The 21,289-nt window shown below is 37.6% G+C and overlaps 1 long non-coding RNA gene across 1 annotated transcript; it reads right to left on the bottom strand.

Moving 5' to 3' along the window:
• Positions 1-10,251: 10,251 nt before the first annotated feature.
• On the bottom strand, positions 10,252-18,668 carry LOC132626413 (uncharacterized). Its single transcript, XR_009577280.1, has 2 exons — positions 18,016-18,668; positions 10,252-10,592 (listed from the first exon to the last, which is right to left on the bottom strand). It is a non-coding gene; the product is annotated as an uncharacterized LOC132626413 (long non-coding RNA).
• Positions 18,669-21,289: the final 2,621 nt, after the last annotated feature.

Below are 21,289 nucleotides of genomic sequence, written 5' to 3'. Positions count from 1 at the left end.
GCAACATTGTAGGCTTCAAAAAAAAAAAAAAAAAAAAAAAAAATTGTAGGCTTCAGGCCCAACATATTCATATATAAGAAAGAAATGCAAGGGAAAGAGTAAACAGTCTATGCCCACACAAGTCAAATATAATGATCCATTAAACGTGATACATCTTGAATATATATGTAATACACACCTTTCATATACTATAGCACACACATAGATGTATATATGTATACCCTAGTGTATACCATGCACGCAAGACTGAAAATATACATAAGGAGGGGAGCACTCTTATTGTTACATCCCGTACTTTTGTACGTTGGATTTGTCATAAGTTAATCGGCATAAGTTCAAGGACAAGATTATTTTTGAGGTTATAGGTATTTATGCTATGTTGAAAAAGTGATGAGTAAGTGTCGTGAAGGTTAGAGGTTAAACAAATCGAAGAGTATAAGTTTCATTAACGTAATACCTCGGGCTTTCAGGCTATGGTTTGAACCGATCGACGTATGTAAGTAGACCCGAGCCCCGAAGAATTTTGGTCATATTCAAATATGCAAATAAGGAGCTCGTTGTATAAGAAAATGAGGTCCCGAAATGATTTCAGACTTAAAAGTGTGACGACGATGTTTGGAAATAATATTTGGGTGTTTCGCAAAAGAAGCTATGGACTAGTGCTATGTCAATGATTATGATACTGAGTATAGAAAGTGTGTTAAAAGTGGTTCATATTTAAGTATTGATACCAAGAAATTAATTATGTGTGTAATTGATTAAAAGTTGAAATAAAGTGAAAAAATAAGGATCTAATTATGGTATTGATTAAATAATATGGATAAGGTCATTTGCATGCATCCACGTGGAATAATGAGGCTAAGGAGGCTTATGACTTAGCACCTTTATAAGGTTAGGTGGCAGCCATATGATGGATAAGTATTAAGTAGTAAATGTTAGGTAGGGGAATTATATAGTTCTTTTTTTTTTGGGGGGGGGGGGGGGGGGGGGGGGGGGGACAGCATAAACAAAGTTTCTATACAAAGTTGCTGTAACGTTGTTTGCTAAGTGAATAGCAATGTGATCTATCTTTGACAAGATGAATAACATTTATTAAGAGCAGCCGCGTTTTTGCTATTTAAGGTAAGTAAAGATTGAGCTTTCTCTAATTGATTCTTCCATTGATTTCACGATTCTAATATCGATTCCCTCCGGTTTTAGCGGATCGAAAGTTACTTTGTAATGAAGTAAAGTGGCAGGAAGTTCGAAAGAGGGAAATCAAAGTACGCCTCATAGTCAACGACCTGCTACGAGCTCGTATGAGCATCTAAGGTATGTATTTGACAAGAACTTACGAATCGACGATCGGTAGTCGAATATGAATTGTTGTAGTTTAATAGGCTATATGGAAGTGGCGTGTATGTTTCATGGTTAAAAATTGGTGGAGTTGACGTGGTTGCTGCTGTTCTTGCTGTTTTGAACATGGGGAAAGTGGAAAAAATAGGGGAGATGTTGTCCGATTCATTATAGAACGAGCTTGCCGCTCGATATGCGTGATATACTAGTGTTTCCTTAGTATAACGGGAACGTTAACGTTCTTATAGGTTGAGGGGCTAGATGAGTTGCGTGGATTGTGTTGTTAGGCGACTCGACACAAGTATGTAAAGACTATTGCCTATCTTTGTTTTGGCATGAATCCTCAACCAAGCGAGTCCTGAATAGGAACACGAAGAAGTGCCTCCACAAAGATCTCATCTCTATATTGTTCTTGACAGATTCATAGTAGTTTCCCTTGTCGGGAGTTTAGCTTCAGACTAGCATGGTTGCTTATATAGTTAGTAGATAGAAAAGATGATTCTAGAGTTCATAGAAGTATGCCCTTGCCTTTGGGGCTATAAGTATACAGATTGCCTTCGGGGCTATAGATATACAGATTGCCTTCGGGGCTACAAATACAGATTGTCTTCGGGGCTATACAAATACAGATTGTCTTCGGGGCTATACATATATAGAGTGCCTTTGGGGCTATATAGAGTGCCTACCGGGCTATATAAAGTGCCTTCGGGGCTATACACTTGCCTTCGGGGCTATGCACTTGCCTTCGGTTCTATTTACACATGTCTAGATGCCATACATAAGGCTAAGTAGTTTGATATTATGTTGTTTAGCTGTTAGACGGCAGAGGCAGGTAGCCAAATTCTTTATTGACTCTTCAGTTTATATTGTACTTCAGTTCAGGATCAGTTTCAGTTGCCTTACATACTTGGTGCATTATTTCGTACTGACATCCTTTTGCCGGGGACGCTGTGTTGATGCCCGCAGGTTCAGATAGGCAGTCGGGATGACCGCATCAGTAATTTTTCCGAGTACTAGCTAGTGTAGTAAGCTCCATGTCATCCGGAGTTACCAGGTCCAGAGTTTTGTGTATACACCGATGATGGATAGGCCAGATGTTACACCTCGGGAAATTTTTCGTTCATGCACAGTGAATAGGCTAACGAAGGGCACGAAGTATACGATGTTTCGATAAGTAAGAATGTTACATCCGACGTTTTTGCTTATTCGAAAATTCAAGATAAATTGACTTGTAATGAATAAGGCCACAATTGGACATTTCTTGGTGTGAATGTATCGGTTATAAATACGTTGGTGTGGAATTACGGAAGGAGGCCAAGGGCAAAATTGAAATTTTGGAAACTTGCTTCATGAATTACAAAATAAAGCCAATTGGACTCAAAAAAAAAAAAAAAAGTGAGGCCCAAATTTAAGGGCCCAACCGGCCACACCATTGATCCAAGCCCATGGATTAATTAAATTCCATGTGACATTATATAATTATCCTAATCTATAGAACATTCAAGAATAAACAAGAAAAACCAAGAACAAGAAAAGAAAGAAGCCAATTCGGCTAGAGAGAAAAAGAAAGAAAGAAAAAAGAAAAAAATCCTTGGAGCTTCAATCTTGATTCAAGAATTCTAATTTTGTTGCAATCTTGCCAAGTGCAAGATTCTCTACAACTTGGTATAATTATCTTGCCAAGAGGACAACTTTAGTGGCAAGTGAAGAACTTGAAGGAAAGGTAAGAATTTTGTGCTTTTGTTATGTTGTGAGAGGTGTATGTATGATGTAGTGAGTGGAAATGAATGAAAAGTATGAAAATTTTGTGTGTTGGAATTGGATGTGTGTTGGCCGAATATATGCATATTTATTGCATAGTTATGGTGACTTGAATTCATGTTGAAATCTAGTTGTGATTATGGTAGGACTTGTATTAGAAATGAAAGTTGAATGAATTAGTGAAAGTTGGAAAAAAATAGTATGTGGCCGTGAGATGCAAGGAGTGAAATGGAAGTGAATTAAATTTTGTTAGTATGTTAATTGTGTTAATTGAGAAATGAATGAAGGAGTAATGGTTTTTTTGTTGTTATGGAAGAATGGTTATTAAGTTGTTGAAGGAAATTATTTAACTTTGTTATGGTTTATGTAAAAATGGAAATGAAAGTATCAAGAGGTAAATTATGATTATTGTTGATGAATTTGGAAGATGGAAATGTATAATTAACTTGTATGTTGAAAGTTAGGAAAAATTGGACAAGTAGTGGCTTAATGGAAAGTTGGTATGTTTTGCATATCTTGTGTATATTGTGTGGAAATGGTATGATATGCCTCCGACGTGTGTTGTAATGATTTTGATGGATGATGAATATGAGAATAATAAGTTTGGGTTGGAAATGTAAGGTTGAAACGCAAAATGTTTCGTTATGTCGAAAGGATGGCTAGTGATGCCATATCGTATGTTTAATGCATATTGTTGTTATTGATGCTATTTCTGGGTTGTTGTGATGATGAATTGAGCCGAGCTAAGTCTCGGGGATGTCTTATATACAGAGGAAATGCTGCCGAAATTTCGGTAGGCAAGTCTGTGTTAAGTTGAATTATTGAAAAGTTTGAAACTAACAAATGGTAAACTTGACCATTTCTAGATTTTGGACGAAATTGAAGTCGACGCCAAGCGAGCGTAAGGCGCTATCGAGGTATGTGAAGCATTTCCCTTTGTTCCTAGGCATGTTCTAGATGTGATAGGCTCGGCCGCGAGCCTTAAGTACGACTCCGTTCCCCGGAATTCGAGACGGAAAACCGCTCTAATTCCTTCAATTCAATTGAAGTTATTTTCTTACAAATTGCCTTTAAAGTGAGTTTTTGTACAAAACTTCCCTAAACGGAGTCGGAACACTTCCAAACGATTATGGATGACCTCATAAGGTCTATTAGCGATAAATTACATATGTTGCCTCGAGTTGGTCCGAGGCGGGCCCGTAAGGCCCGATATCTTCTGTAATACTTTAAATACTTCCGTTTTGTCCGATTTTCTCAGAAACCATCTGAACTATTATTTTGATTATGATACAACTATTTTTATGAAATTCTTACAAAATGATTTCTGAACATCTGAGAATCTGATTCTGATAATAATCTGTCGTGCCTTCCCAAGTAGGATATAGGCGCGTACTATGCATACTATCCGGATACTCTGATTTTGACTCGCCGTTTGGCACCCTTCAGTTTGATTGAGTCTGTATGTTGAGTCTGTATGTAAGGAGTTTCTCATTTATCGGTTCGTGTCTGTCTCAATGCATTCCTTCACTGCGTCCCGAGCCAGGTTCTGTTATCGTGCATATTTCTCTGCATTGTTCACCGCGTCCCTCGGCGTGCGGGCCGGGATCTGTTGTATGTATGATATTATGATCTGTGTATGGGGATGGCGGCCAGGATGGCATATGATCTGATCCGATTCTGTCTGTCCACCGCGTCCCGTACTAAGAGGGCCGGGTTCTGTTACCGCGCCCCCAGACAGGGCCGGGATCTGTATGAATGTATGCGTGTGCCATCTGTATTTATTTAAGCACATGCCTCTGTATGATTCTGTATGACTCTGTACTACTCTGCATGCATAATTCTGTCCGACATACTTCTGTCTGTCCGTCTGAATTACGACTATGTTTGTATGTCCGTATGGATTTTTATTCGGTACGCCCGTATGGACTCCGATTCTGTACGTCTGTATGGATACTGATTCTGCTCGTCTGTCCGTATTATGATTCCGTCTGTCTGTCCGAACCATGATTCTGTTTATCTGTATGAACCACGACTCTGTATGTCTGTCTGGATCATGACTCTGTCCGTCCGTCTGATTTATGGTTCTGTCCGTTATATTTCTGTGACTCCGGTTCGGACTATGTTTATATCTGCTATGTTTCTGCTTTACATACTCGGTACATTTTTCGTACTGACCCCCGTTCTTCGGGGGTTGCGCTACATGCCCGCAGGTACAGACGCACCAGGTGATACGCCGCCAGCGTAGGTTTCTGACTCTGCTATTTGAAGAGCTCCTTCGATCCGGAGCATATACTTTTGGTATATATCTTCTGTTCTTCCGTATGTTCTGTATGTATGGAAATTCTAAGTACGGCGGGGCAATGTCCCGTCATATGATTCTGTATGTCTGTAGAGGCCTGTAGATAGATGTGTGGGTTACGGGTTTCGTCGGTATGTTAGCCTTATCGGCTTATATGTAAATGTTTGTATGTTCAGGTATGTATGTATATATATGTATGTTTGCGCGCGTGCCGTATTTGTATCGACCTACTTCTGTAACTTCTGTTAAAAAAAAAATCCGTATGATTCGAAAGTCGGTCGGGTAGGTATGTACGGGTACCCAGTTAGGGTACCAGTCGCGGCCCACGGGGTTGGGTCGTGACAAAGAAATGGCATTTGATGATCCTAATTGAGATTTCAAAGACATTCGAGGCAAGAGAAGAAAGTTTGCCAAGAAAGGCAAGGTATACGTTATGTATCAGAAAGGATTTACGAGTGACAAGTTAATGGTGAATTAATGATGCCTTGGAGAAGAGTTATAATGTTCCTTAGATTGTTAATGAAGTGTTAAATAGGTGTTGAGGAGGTTCCATAAGGATTGGAGATCAAGCGAGTCGACGAGGAAGAGTTCGAAAAAGTTGGGCATTAAACGGCCCAACATACCGGTCGTATAAAACATACTGGCCGTATGTCCTGCCCAGAATGGGACTTCCACTGGACCAAATCTACGGCCAGTATAAAAGATACGGACCGTATGTTGGTCCGTAGAATTGTGTCGGGACAGATTTTAAAATTTGATATAAGGACCCAATCTCATTTAATTCATTTCATTCTTTCTCTCCACACTTCAAGAACACTCTAGAAAGCTCTCCACACTTCTTCCACAAGAACTCAAGATAAATTTATGCTCAACTTCATTAAACCAAGGAAATCAAGTGCAAGAAACTCATTAGAGTTCATCTAAGTCAAGAAATTCCATTGGAAGGGAACTAGGGTTTTGGCTCAAGTGAAGTATTTCCACTCAAGGCCCATTCCCACACTATCTAAGGTAAGTTTTATGATCATTCCATGTTGTTTAAGGTATTGAGAGGTTGAGAGACTTAGATAATGAAAGGAGATAGAAAATGGGTCACAAAGATGAGAATAATGAGATTTTGAGTAGTAGCTTGGGATGAGTCATGATTCTTGATATATTGCGATTATGATTATGTTATAAATGATATTAAGGACATGGGATAAGCATTATATATGTGAGAAAACGTACTTGGGTACTACGACCATGATTATGGATGAATTGGAGTGAAATTGTGAAATGTAGATGAATGAAGATTGTTGGTTATAATGTTGTGAATGTTATAATAGACGTTTGGGAGTTGATATATGATATAAGGAAAGTTGTATAAACAAAGGAAATGCTGCCCAATTTTCTCTAGCTTTAGTAAGCACGTTCATATAATCGATTAGCTAATGTTAATACGAACTCTCTTGAAGGTAGAAACGTGAGCATTGAAGGAGAACGATCAAGCGATAGATAGCTAAACGAAAAGGTATGTAAGGCTAGTCCCTTCTTTCTAAGGCATGACTCCCATGGCATGATTTTCCCTTACTTTCCATGACCCTCTTACATTCCGAAAGTTATGAGCCTATATTCATGAAGAGCCATATGAGATAAAGATAAGAGACACGTTATGATAATGATGATTATGATAATGATGATGTTTATTGTATACACTCACCTTATATGCTAATTCCTTCAAGGTGAGGCAGAATGCTTATGAATGTTCCATAATGGAATCGGGGGTTCACGACCTTATGCCACCCCGATAAAGTATAGTTGTCTTTGAGTTCCTATGCATGCATTATGATAAAAGTATGACAAGATTATGATAAGCCTATGAGATGTACATGATGATGATATTACACCGCGCCTATATGGCCGGGCAGACACTGCTAAAAGCGGGCAGCGTATACACCATATCTAGATGGCATGGGCAGACACCACTAATGGGCGGCATGAGATGGTACTCCGGACGCGGGCTAATGATTATCACACCGAACCTATATGGTCGGGCAACTTATATATATGCATACATGATATGATGATGATTATGAAGTAAGTCAGCATGCATTATTTCAATCATAATTGACAGTCAGTTACAGATTACTCCTTACTTGATGTCTCATTATTTCATTGATATATTATTATTGTCTATGCCTTACATACTCAGTACAATATTCGTACTGACGTTCTCTTTTTTTGGACACTGTGTTCATGCCTACAGGTAGACAGGGAGGTAATCTAGATTCATAGGAGCGATCAACAGACTTGAGAGCACTCCATCGTTCCGAAGGTGCCATTGCTTATGATTTTGTGTGTATATATATATATAGATATATATATATATATATATATTTTGGGCACGACGGAGTCCTATCCCGTCCATATGTCTAGTACTCTAGTAGAGACTCGTAGATACGCATGTATGGGTAGTATGGTCTCACGATTTCCTCATTGTATATAGATTATTTTGATAGCCGAAGGGCTTATGTATATAAAGGTAAATATGTTTCAAAATGGAAATGACTTTCCTATGATTTTGAGTATGAGAATAATGAATGACCGCAGGATGAGTACGATGGGTAATAGTATGAGTAGTGCTCGGTGGTTAGCCCCGGGTACCCGTCATGGCCCCTAGTTGGGTCATGATACCAGAGCCCTGTTCCGACCATAATACAATTGGCACTCTTTAGAGGCTTGTAGACGTATCCTATATGTCCAGTAGTGTCAGCATGGCGGTCTTGTCGGCCCGCATAGCAATACTTATGTTATGGATAACGGGATGATCCCACTTTATTTAAGTTGATTGTTGTTTACAGACAGTTTAGTGTATGGCCTTGTCGGCCCAAGTTACGATTCCACGCTTATAGATCAGCTTCAACCTAAACTATTCATTGAGACACAGGTTATACGAGCTACAGATTGGTACGCTTGGGCCTAGTAAGGCACTGGTACTGGCCACGCCTCCCCAGGTTTGGGACGTGATACTTATTCTAATCATTCAATCAAGCTCATATATCTTGAGTAGACCCAAATATACAGCAGGCACACACCTTATATATTGGGAAGTATATGAGATATACACCCCTGTATACATGGAGGTATACTTGGATCAATTGAGGTCAAGCACCAAACAAATAGAAGGGAAAAAGAAACACCTATGCATCATAGTATCACATGATTGCAAATCTAGATGAATGATCAAGGAAAGAAGAAGAAAGCAGGTGAAATGGATTATACCCCATAGAAAACATAGGCAGAGGGAACACAATGATCATAATCCAAACTAAACTAAATCAACATCACAATTCAAGGGAAACATCTAAAATAAATATCATGCTATCCTCATGCTTTTTACAGTGCCTAGACTTAAGCCAAGACATTTCAAAACTAGGCTAACCACACAGTATGGGTCATATTGAGCCTCTAAACTTAGTTGTTCAACAACTTAACACATAAACACAATCAGAGAGGGCCCCACGACCTTGAGGTTTGACAAGGAACCCCAACAGTCAAAGGTATGCTAGAATAGTAGCGGTACTCAAAGCTTTCTCCTTGATCCTTAACCCTAGGACATCACTTATTGCATCCTTAAGGGAGTGACACTTCTCTAATTGCAGAACAAGTAAAAAGGACAACTTTGGCATGCATTTTTCAAGTTATCATTTTCATATATGACTATCCTAATTCATTGTTGGACTTAGTAAAGAGAGGATGTAAAACATATAAGTTCATGCTTTGAGGTTCATGGTCTATTAAGCAGCATTCGCACAAAATTGCACACTAGACACCTAATCAACTAGATGATAACCTCAGATATGGACAACAAGTAAAACAGGACTAGACAGACATCAAGGTATTGAAAGCAGGACACTCAAATGAACCAACAACATGAACTGTTCCTTTAAAATAAAGAAACATTTGCATACATACATGCTATTTGAATAAATTTAGTTTTTTCTTTCTTATGCTCCGACAAAGGGTTGAAGATCATGCTTTAAACAATCATAAAATTCAGCTAGGTCATATGTTCATGCAGACTTAGGGTTGGCAAAGCCAACACCTCATACAATTGAAATGAAACTTCAGATAAACAAACTTAACATATATTCATTTTAATAAAGAACAATTCATTTCAAAGCATTCCAAGTTTTGAACTCAATTTCAGACATGTAAGCTGTTTCTTAACATATTCTGAAATCAACTTAAGGCAATAGGGCAAAGGATACCCCATAGAAATTAGCTAAAGCTGGCACATCATATTTTAAACTTAACAAAGCTACTGAAAAAAATTAAGAAAATTCAAAACAAACCATAGAAGCATCAACTGGCTACAAACTTCCCCACCAATTCACAATAACAGTCAGTCACAACACTTATGAACAAACAAACATCATTTGGGGCTTCAACTGAGTTGCCAACAGTTCCATGTGACTTAGAAAACTTATATGAATGCCACATGAAAAATGGCTGAAACTAACATGCACATATTTTTTCTTCACATTGATAATGCACATGACTAACATGCCAGTCAACCCATAGTAGGAAAACAGACAAATCGCATAACTTCCTACAAATGGTCACACAGACCTTCACATTCAAATCAACATAATAGTTGAAACTTAAAGATAACATGTTTATTATATCAACCTATTCCTATCATTAGCACAGAACAGTTCACCATTTATATGACCACATGAGACTCTCATATGAATAATAAACTCCTACAGATTCTATTTTTTGTTCTACGTAAAACAAAGTCGAGCGAACCCTTAGACATTCGCTCTATCAAAGCTTGTCATTTCAAAAACTTTAAAAACAAACATAAAACTTTTCCAGATAGAAATCATCATCTTTATAACGATTATGAAAACCTTCAATCAAATAGGTACTTTAAGTAAACCAATTGAAATCATCTAAAATACATACTCTTTTAAAATCCACAAATGACTCAAGTGACATCACTTTGTCGACATCTCGACAAACATACCACAAGACACTGTCTGCAGAAGTCTCTAAGAAGTAAACTGAACATTATGAGTCAGGACAGGGCCCTGACATACCCATAATCATACATATCGATACATGACTCAGCACAGCTCCAGAATGAGGTGGAACTTGCCAATCCCAGCTGACGTCCAAGGATCCTAGCTATACACACCTGCCAAACAATCTGGGGCTGCGGGCATGAACGCAGTGTCCCCAGGCAAAAGGACGTCAGTACGGACAGTGTACTGAGTATGTAAGGTGGTAACAAGTCATAATCATAATTTGACTTAGGAAAGAAGAAATCACAATCTAACTCAATACCTGCGGCCTTTGCTAGAAGAAAGATAAATGTGCACACGAAGTCTCAAAACAATCTTTAAGTAAATAATGCAATCCAAAACATATGCCGCTTCCGACATGTTAACAGAATAGTCCCTTCGGACAACCGCTTTCGGCTAGTATCACAAAATTCCCTTCGGACGGCCGTTTCCGGCATAATAATGATGGCCCCTTCGGGCAGCCGCTTCCGGCTTAATATCACCATCAGATCAACACAAACTCAATTCATAAATAACAATTTCAATTCAAAGCATAAGTCACTAATTAATTCATCACAATCCAGTTATTAGCCTTAGACTTTCATAAGAAGTTATCAAATTTGTATCTCACTAGACTTAGGAGGACATATTTCCAGGTTTGATGGTAGAATTGTTATGAAATTCTTACTACTTATATTCTACTCAATTCCGTCTTGTTGCTCTACCCAAAGAATAAATGGTCATATCAATACAAAGGGATGATACTATGGAATGTAAACATAAATCGTAAATGAAATAGTAAAATCTCGCACCCCCTTCGGAATGGTTTTGAAAATCAAACTTTATGTTTCCTTTAGTATAAAACTCATTTCCTCGAAATCATTAGTAAAACCATATACATAACTCAACTTGGCACCTTATGGGTGTTTCCTTTGGAACAGAATAGGAGTACAATATCAATAAGCCATCACAAGAAACATTTATACCTTACTCGTCTAAGAATGGAATCATATGGAGTACATATAGAATGAATAACAACAAGAATCATGCCAAAGGAAAAAGGTTTGCCTTACATACCTTGTCGCTTACGTGATTAGCTTAACTTATGCATCCAAACACTGGCCAATCCACAATCAAGGTAAAGGAAACCCCGTAGACAACTTGAAAAAGGTTCATATACTTCTCTAAGCTCGTAATTAACTTCCGTAAATTCAGGCAACATTTTCCCTGTAATCTTCGCTTCCCTCTAATTCCAATTCAATTTAACAACACAACCAGCAACCAACAACAACAACAACAACCATCTCATATAAGTCTCTTTAAACTCAAAGCATCAACTCGCAAAGATATACACCAAAACAACCCAGTATACGCTTTGTAAACGATATCTTCATACACTTTATTTTCCCACATTCAAGAACAACAACTTATAAACAACATATCAACAATCATTTTATATCAATATCCAGCTAATTCTATCCATTTAATCATACCAAAACATCCCCCAAGTCATTTGATATCCAAAAATTATAACCGAACTTTCAACGTCATTTTCTCTATTCTAACCCGTCAAATCTATCAATGGTCATGGTAAGAACATCTTAAACATACCTTATATGAGCAGCCACCACGAAACCAATATCTCCCAAGTTCAACTTTTAGCTTAAAACGACGGCAACAACTTGTACTACACTTTATCCTTCACGGGCCTCGGGATTCAGGGCCTCGAACTGGATCGATTCTCCACTTTCTCTCTCTAACTCTCCTCTCTCTCCATCTAAAATATTCTGGACCTTTTGTATGAAAATGAGGCAGATAAGGCTGAAAAGTTCCCTTAAATGGATAGAATTAGCTGGATATTGATATAAAATGATTGTTGATAAGTTGTTGTTCTTGAATTTGGAAGAATAAAGTGTATGAAGATATCGTATACAAAGCGTATACTGGGTTGTTTTGGTGTATATCTTTGCGAGTTGATGCTTTGAGTTTAAAGAGACTTATATGAGAAGGTTGTTGTTGTTGGTTGCTGATTGTGTTGTTAAATTGAATTGGAATTAGAGGGAAGCGAAGATTACAGGGAAAATGCTGCCCGAATTTACGGAAGTTAATTACGAGCTTAGAGAAGTACATGAACCTTTTTCAAGTTGTCTACGGGGTTTCTTTTACCTTGATTGTCGATTGGCCAGTGTTTGGAAGCATAAGTTAAGCTAATCACGTAAGCGACAAGGTATGTAAGGCAAAACTTTCTTTCTTTGGCATGATTCTTGCTGTTATTCATTCTATATATACTCCATATGATTTTATTCTTAGACGAGTAAGGTCCAAATGTTTCTTGTGATGGCTTATTGATATTGTACTCCTCTTCTGTTCCAAAGGGAACACCCATAAGGTGCCAAGTTGAGTTGTGTATATGGTTTTACTAATGATTTCGAGGAAATGAGTTTTATACTAAAGGAAACATAAAGTTTGATTTTGAAAACCATTCCGAAGGGGGTGCGAGATTTTACTACTTCATTTCACTTACGATTTATGTTTACATTCCATAGTATCATCCCTTTGTTCTGATATGATCACTTATTCTTTGGGTAGGGCAATAACATGAAATTGAGTAGAATATAAGTAGTAAGAATTTCATAACAATTCTACCCTTAAACATGGAAGTATGTCCTCCTAACTCTAGTGAGATACAAATTTGATGACTTCTTATGAAAGACTAAGGCTAATAACTGGACTGTGACGAATTGATTAGTGACTTATGATATAAATTGAAATTGATATTTGTGGATTGAGTTTGTGTTGATATGATTGTGATATTAAGCCGGAAGCGGTTGCCCGAAAGGGCCATCATTATTAAGCCGGAAGCGGCTGCCCAAAAGGGCCATCATTATTAAGCCGGAAGCGGCTGCCCGAAGGGGCCATCATTATTATGCCGGAAGCGGCCGTCCGAAGGGACTATTGTGATACTAGCCGGAAGCGGCTGTCCGAAGGGACCATTTTTTTAACATGTCGGAAGTGACATGTGTGTTGGATTGCATTAATTACTTAAAGATTGTTTTGAGACTTTGTGTGCCTATTTATTTTTTTATTTCTTTCCAGCGAAGGCTGCAGGTATTGAGTTAGATTGTGATTCCTTCTCTCCTAAGTCAAATTATGATTATGACTTGTTACCACCTTACATACTCAGTACATTGTCCGTACTGACGTACTTTTGCCTATCAGAGCCAGGTTGTTCTAGGGGTTATCTGCAAAGTCATGTCAGGTAGACTCTTGTTCATGGGTGTGTTGTCGACCACACTTATGAACAGGAGGCTACAGGGCATCTAGGATGGTTTCGCTTCATTCAGATCATAGATTGTGCTATAGAGCTGTGTTATAGACCTTAAATCCTTGCCACTAACTTTAAGATTTGAATTTTGATTAAGTGATTGTAAAGTGCAGCTATGATTGTGAAATTGGAATTGTTCGTAAGAAAGGTAAGTTCTCTGATGATTAATGATTGCTATGTGAGGTAAGTGCTGTAGGTTAAGGATTGCAGTAAGAAAGGTATGCTTCTTATCGAATTGAGAATGCCATTTGTGAAGAGCATTTGTATAGGTATGTATAGGGTGTTGTAATATGATTGTGGCCCTGTGAGGCATGTTGATATATTTTGATTGTTGCCCTGTGAGGCTTGTTGTGAGGCTTGTTGGTTAGCTGTGTACAGGTGGGTATTACAAATTACAGAGGAGGTTCTATCAATATATATGTGTGTGTGTGTGTGTGTGTGTGTGTGTGTGCGTGCTATGATCAGTAAGATATACATGTGTAAACTGAAGAATGAAAGGTTAATAATAGTTTTAAATTGGCTGGAAGGAGGGTTATGAGAAGGGTTCAGAATGAGTTTGAGAGTTAGGTTGAAATTACTCGTGGATATAGAAGTGAGTCGAGGGTTAAGTTAAGTTCTCTCGGGGATTAGAAATAAGGTTGATGAACTAAGATTAATGTGATTCGAATAATGTGATAAGATTACGAGAAGAGACATAAGAGGGGAAGCAATGATAAGCAAGGAGTCATTCCAGAGGTGAGTTAGTATAAAAAAAAAGAAAAAAAAAAGTAAGCTTTAACTAGTAAAGAATGAAACAACGAAGAGAAAGAAACATGATTATATGTGTTTGAGGAAAGGGAGTAACGTGATATTAGTAAGTGTTGGAATTGGATACGAGTATTAGTCTTCATTTAACATTCGAGGACTTATGTTTCTAAGAGGGGAAGGATGTTACGCTCCAGAAAATTTCATGTTACTAAGGCTGCAGACGACTTAATGTGAGCTCAAGGAGGAGCAAATATTACAAGTATAAAGGATGAAATTCTACTGTATTAGCATGAGGATAGCATGAGTATGATATTTGGAATTCGCACAATACGATTGGAATGATACGTTAAAACATATATAGCCCTCGTAATCGTAAGCTGAGGTGGGGCCCACATGTCGAGATTTTATAAAGGACATATGACAAGTTATATGGATAATATATGTGAAGTAAAACACAACTCAAGAAGGACCCTTGAGCCAAATCAAAGTGGAAGCCCTCCAAAAAGATGTTTTTAAGTTACGTTTTCGGGTGATCTGACTTCGGGAGGCCATAACCCCATCATTATTTGAGAATTTGGGAAAACTACTAAAATGAAAGTTGTAGATAATTGAAATACCTTTCCAACCATAGGTCGTGGGCCTGCATGTGACATAGGGATAAAAAGTTACGGACATTTTAAGGCAGAAAGGTCAAGCTCGGCAGTGGGCTCGGCCCAACCCGACTCAAGGTCGGTGGGAACCGACCCAAGACCCCTATATAAGGGTGAAATTCGTGGAATTTGTTGAAATTTAACCCCAAAAAGAGTTGAACCTTTTAGAGAGAGAGAAAGGAGAGTTAGAGAGAGAAAGTGGAGAATCAATCAAGTTTGAGGCCCCGAATCCCGAGGCTCGTGAAGGATAAAGTGTAGTACGAGTTGTCGTCGTCGTTTTAAGCTAAATATTGATCTTGGGGGATGATATTTTTGTGGTTGAGCTGATGCTAAGGTATGTATAAGATTCCTTTTATGCTATTAAAGTGTTTATTTAGAGTTTTAATGGATTAGAACGGAGGAAATAATGTTAAAAGCTCGTTTGGTATTTTTGGGGAGTTTATGAAGGTGGGGCCGTTTCAGTGGAGTTAAATGGATGGAAATATCTGAGTTATGATGTATATTGATTGTCGATATTGTTGTTTGATGTTGTTGCTTATAATTTAGCTGAATTGGATTTTCGGGTTTGTCCAGTTTATAAAGGAAATGCTGTCCAAATTCCGTTAGAAATAGAGATAAGTTTAAGGGGTTGATTATAAGGATATATATTGGATTGATTGTTGGTAAATTAGTATTGTTGATAGATTAGCATGACCCGAAGATGGGATATGGTTAGCTGGAAAGCGGCAAAGGTATGTAAGGCAAACCTTTCTTCTTTTGGCATGATTCTTGCTGTTATTCATTCTATATGTACTCCATATGATTCCATTCTTAGACGAGTAAGGTCTAAATGTTTCTTGTGATGGCTTATTGATATTGTACTCCTATTCTGTTCCAAAGGGAACACCCATAAGGTGCCAAGTTGAGTTATGTATATGGTTTTACTAATGATTTCGAGGAAATGAGTTTTATACTAAAGGAAACATAGAGTTTGATTTTCAAAATCATTCCGAAGGGGGTGCGAGATTTTACTACTTCATTTCGTTTACGATTTATGTCTACATTCCATAGTATCATCCCTTTGTACTGATATGATTACTTATTCTTTGGGTACAACAATAAGATGAAATTGAGTAGAATATAAGTAGTAAGAATTTGATAACAATTCTACCCTCAAACCTGAAAGTATGTCCTCCTAAGTCTAGTGAGATACAAATTTGATAACTTCTTATGAAAGTCTAAGGCTAATAACTGGATTGTGATGACTTGATTAGTGACTTATAATATGAATTGAAATTGATATTTGTGTATTGAGTTTTAGTTGATATTAAGCCGGAAGCGGCTGACTGAAGGGGCCATCGTTATTAAGACGGAAGCAGCTGCCCAAAGGGGCCATCATTATTAAGCCGGAAGCGGCTGCCCGAAGGGGCATCATTATTAAGCCGGAAGCGGCTGCCCGAAGGGGCCATCATTATTATGCCGGAAACGGCTGTCCGAAGGGACTATTGTGATACTAGCCGGAAGCGGCTGTCCGAAGGGACCATTTTATTAACATGTCGGAAGCGGCATGTGTGTTGGATTGCATTATTTACTTGATTATTTTGAGACTTTGTGTGCACATTTATGTTTCTTCCAGCGAAGGCTGCAGGTATTGTGTTAGATTATGATTTCTTCTCTCCTGAGTCGAATTATGATTATGATTTGTTACCACCTTACATACTCAGTACATTGTCCGTACTGACGTCCTTTTGCCTGGGGACGCTGCGTTCATGCCCGCAGCCCCAGATTGTTTGGCAGGTTAAGTGTATAGCTAGGATGCTTGGACGTCAGCTAGGATTGGCAAGTTCCACCTCATTCTGGAGTTGTGCTGAGTCATGTATCGATATGTATGATTATGGGTATGTCAGGGCCCTGTCCTGACTCATAATGTTCTGTTTACTTCTTAGAGACTTCTGCAGACAGTGTCCTGTGGTATGTTTGTCGAGATGTCGACAAAGTGATGTCACTTGAGTCATTTGTGGATTTTAAAAGAGTATGTATTTTAGATGATTTCAATTGGTTTAAAGTACCTATTTGATTGAAAGTTTTCATAATCGTTATAAATATAATGATTTCTATTTGGAAAAGTTTTATATTCTTAAAAGTTTTTGAAATGATAGGATTTGATAGAGCGAATGTCTAAGAGTTCGCTCGACTCTGATGAGAGTCGGGTGCCCGTCATGCCCTACCATTGTTAGGGTGTGACAAAGTGAAAGATATTGAACCTTAATTTCATCTAGGAGAGTTAGAAACCCCTTCCAATCAGTTTTAAACTTAATTTAGTATCTTCAGGTCACAAAATTCCTCTAAAAACACCTCAAAACTTATACATCATTATCTAAGTTGAAGTCACAATTCTTTTACATCAAATCAGACCCTTTCTATCCTACTATATATGTTAGCAAGCTAACACATATTGTCTTAGATTTTAGCTATCCCACTGTTATATTCAGCTTTTATATTGCAAGGATCAACTAAATTCACGATGATCAGTTAAGGGGACTCCTAAAAAGTAAGGTTTGCTAAGTCTTTATAATCAAACCATGTTAAACAAGTAACTGAATCATGATCTCTAAATTATTAAGTAAACAGAAAAGAACTCCAATCATGTTGAAAGGCAAGCATCTAATTCTATTATTGCTAAACACTATTAGTTAGACTAAGCATTTTTATACCAAGCAGGAAACAAGCAAAATATTTAAATCTAAGCTAACACATGCTTACTATAATTAAACTAATCTAAATAGAACTAAACTAAATACACACATAAATACATATAAAACACATCAAAACACATAAAACACAGAAAATAAAAATTGAAGAAAATAGAATTACCTTTCTCGTGCGCAGCATTTGATCAAGAATGAATTTGGAGACCTTTATCTTTCTCCACACTCATACTCAGCCACAAAATAAAAGAAAATTTTAAAACAAGATCCCAAAATTAGAGAAATATACAAAGTATTCCAATTCTAGTCGGATCACTTTTATCACAAACTCAAAATTCTAGCTTTTTTTGCTCGTGAAAACTTGTGTGTGTGTCAACAGTAGAAAATGGGGTTCTTTATATAGAACCCCAAAAATCTCTAACTTAAGGTTTTTAACCTATGTGGGACTTGGGGGTTTTGAAGAATTTCTGTCGAATCCTTTTGATTCAGCCAAAGCCAATAAGAAATCGTGAAGAGGATGACAAAAATCATTAAGGACTTCATCCTTATTTTGAATAGAAAAGTAAAAGAAATATGAGGGTTTACTTCCAACTTGGGTTGACATACGGTGGTGAGGATGAGAGAGGGCAAGATCACCAAAATGCCTTGACAATACTGACTAAAAGCACATACGCCTGAAAACTTATCATTTCTAGCAAGTTGTGTGACGTGAGGGCAAGAGAGAGTGCAAGCGGCTAGGGTTTGAGGTTGAAAACCTCTTCAACACAAATGACAAACATAAGGGGTGTGTTTGGTATATTGAAATGAGATTTGGGCCGGTTTGCCGGTGGCCTGGAGTGGGCTTGTAGCCCAATTCGTGTAATTCAACGAATTTAAGGGAAAAATGGGTCAATTGTGAAAATGTGGTCATGAATGAAATTCCAACATTAACTAAAATGTTTCAATTAAGGTCATAATTAATGCATAAATCAGCTAGACATTTCAATTGCAACCAAATTTAAAGGTAATTGCAATTAAAATCAACTAACTTAAAAAATTGAGACGTAATTGATCATTTATTTTATTAATCAAATTTCTCGATTTAACTGAGTAAAATATTCATCAATTGATCCTTGTTATTTTAGGTACAAGTAACGAAGTCTGTTACAACATTAGGCCTAGAAAAGAGTAGTAATAGATTAGATAAAATAATGTGATGTATGCCATGCCAAAGGGCAAAACAAACTAGAAGTGTTTTTCCTTTAAGTGATAATATAGCTTTAGATATTTTTAATAATGATTCATTGTGATTTATGGAGACTGTATAGAACCCTTCTTCTTATGGTGCTTCATATTTTTTTACTAGGGTGGATGATCGTTCACGAGCCGTGTGGATTTTTCTTTTAGTTGATAAGAAAGAAGTGTCCTAAACCTTGAAGAATTTCCTCGCCTTGGTGGATAGGCATTTTGGTAAGAGGGTAAAGATTGAAAGAAGTGGTAACAGAACTGAGTTCACATATATGAAGACTTACTTCTTCGAACATGGCACTCTCTTCTAAACATCTTGCATAGGGACACCCCAAAAAAATGGAAGAGTCGAATCAAAACACCGTCACATTCTTAATGTGGCGCGAGCATTGAGATTTCAAGTTCATCTTCTAATCAAATTCTGGGGAGAATGTGTTTTGACTGTAAGGTATTTGATCATCAATAGAACACCATCCTTGGTTTTGAATGGGAAAACCCTCTATGAAATTTTATACAGGGAGGTGCCCCAGTATGATCATTTAATGGTGATAGGGTCACTATGTTATATAAACACAAAGGGGAGAACGAGGATAAGTTTGAGAGCTAGAGCCATAGGTGTGTATTCTTGGAATACCTCTACAGAAAGAAGAGTTGGAGCTTATATGACTTAGAGAACGATGAATATTTAGTCTCAAGAGATGTGGACTTCTACGACACTAAGTTCCTCTTTGCTGTAGGATCAGGTAATCACGGATGAAACAGAGGGAGAAAGAAACCAGAACAAATTCGAAAAAGACCAGACTAATAATGTAGGTACGAACGAAGCTCGAATGGAAGAAGTACGGATACCGGACACTAAACATACGGATCAGCCAAAATTACACCAGATAGATGCCGGTCTAGATAGAGAAAACATTGGAAAAAGTAGAGATGGGAGGTGTCCAGGCCAACGAAATGTGTCACGCCTCGAACCATGGCCTAGGCGTAACACGGCACTCGGTGCCTAACTGCATGTGACCGAGCAAACCCATAGGCTAGCTGAATCAACATGTGATATTAAAACATGCTAAAATAAGGAAATAAGACTAACACATGCCGATCTACTAAAAATGTTGGTTGAAATATATTAAATGCGAAAATACTGTTTATTGTCTAAAACATCTGAAATCAATGCCAACAAGGCTAATAAATCAAAGTCTGCTAGTATCTAACTGAATAGACTATGTCTATAAAGCCTCTACGAATACTCAGAAGATAACTGTCTAAAACTGAAAAGACTGAACGCAGGATAATGCCCCGGAGGAACTGGGGCTTACTAAGCAGCTGATACTAGAAGTCCTAGCTATCTGGATCGTCAACCTGTATGTCGTTGCCCCAAGAAAATAAAAGGGACATCAACACATTTGAATTGTACTCGTATGTAAAGCAACTAAAAGAAGAAATATAAGTACTGAAACTGAAATTGAACTAAACAGGAAGGCAAGGATCTGAAGTACTCCCTATTCTGAATGAAGAATCACCTGTATAACTGTAAATATAAACTGTGGCCTAGGGCCCAAATAATGTGCACAAAAACTGTTGCCTAGGGCTAAAAAATACAGATATAGGTGTTCAACATTAAACAATTTACAAGACTGAGACTGGGCTATAGCTGATAGTATGATAACTGTTTTTTTTTATTATGGAGATTAAGCCAATAACTGATTATACACTGACCGAGACTTATGTGATGTCAATACACAAGTCTATAATGATTACGTACTGAGTTTATGATATTCAAAACGATCACCGTGAACGAATTATGAAACTATAACCCTAGGACATAGCAGCTCTACAACTATTCAAGAAACTAGGTCTAAAATATATTCTGAGGCAATTTACTGATAAATATGAAGAACAGGGTGTAGGGGGAATCATTAACATTACCTAACGTAGATAGTTAGCCTCACATATCTGTATATGCTTCAAAACTTGTAACTACTAGTATGAACTTCGAGAATAATCCCAAAACTTGTGTCTTAAACCTTGATCGTGGGTTTTCTTGAAAACCTTAGGTTAAGAACAATGATTAACTAATTAGGTTACGTAGTTATATGCTAGAATTGACTTGGAAGAGCTTGGAATTCTTACCTTGACGCCTTGCACTGTTTGGGAGAGAGGGACAGCGTTCTAGGGTTCTTGAAATTATAAAAATTGATTTTCTAAACTAAAGT

This window comes from Lycium barbarum, chromosome 2 (assembly GCF_019175385.1).
Source record: "Lycium barbarum isolate Lr01 chromosome 2, ASM1917538v2, whole genome shotgun sequence".
NCBI classification, from domain to species: Eukaryota; Viridiplantae; Streptophyta; class Magnoliopsida; order Solanales; family Solanaceae; genus Lycium; species Lycium barbarum.
Note: the sequence above shows the minus strand (reverse complement) of the source record. Positions and strands in the feature narration are given on the sequence as shown.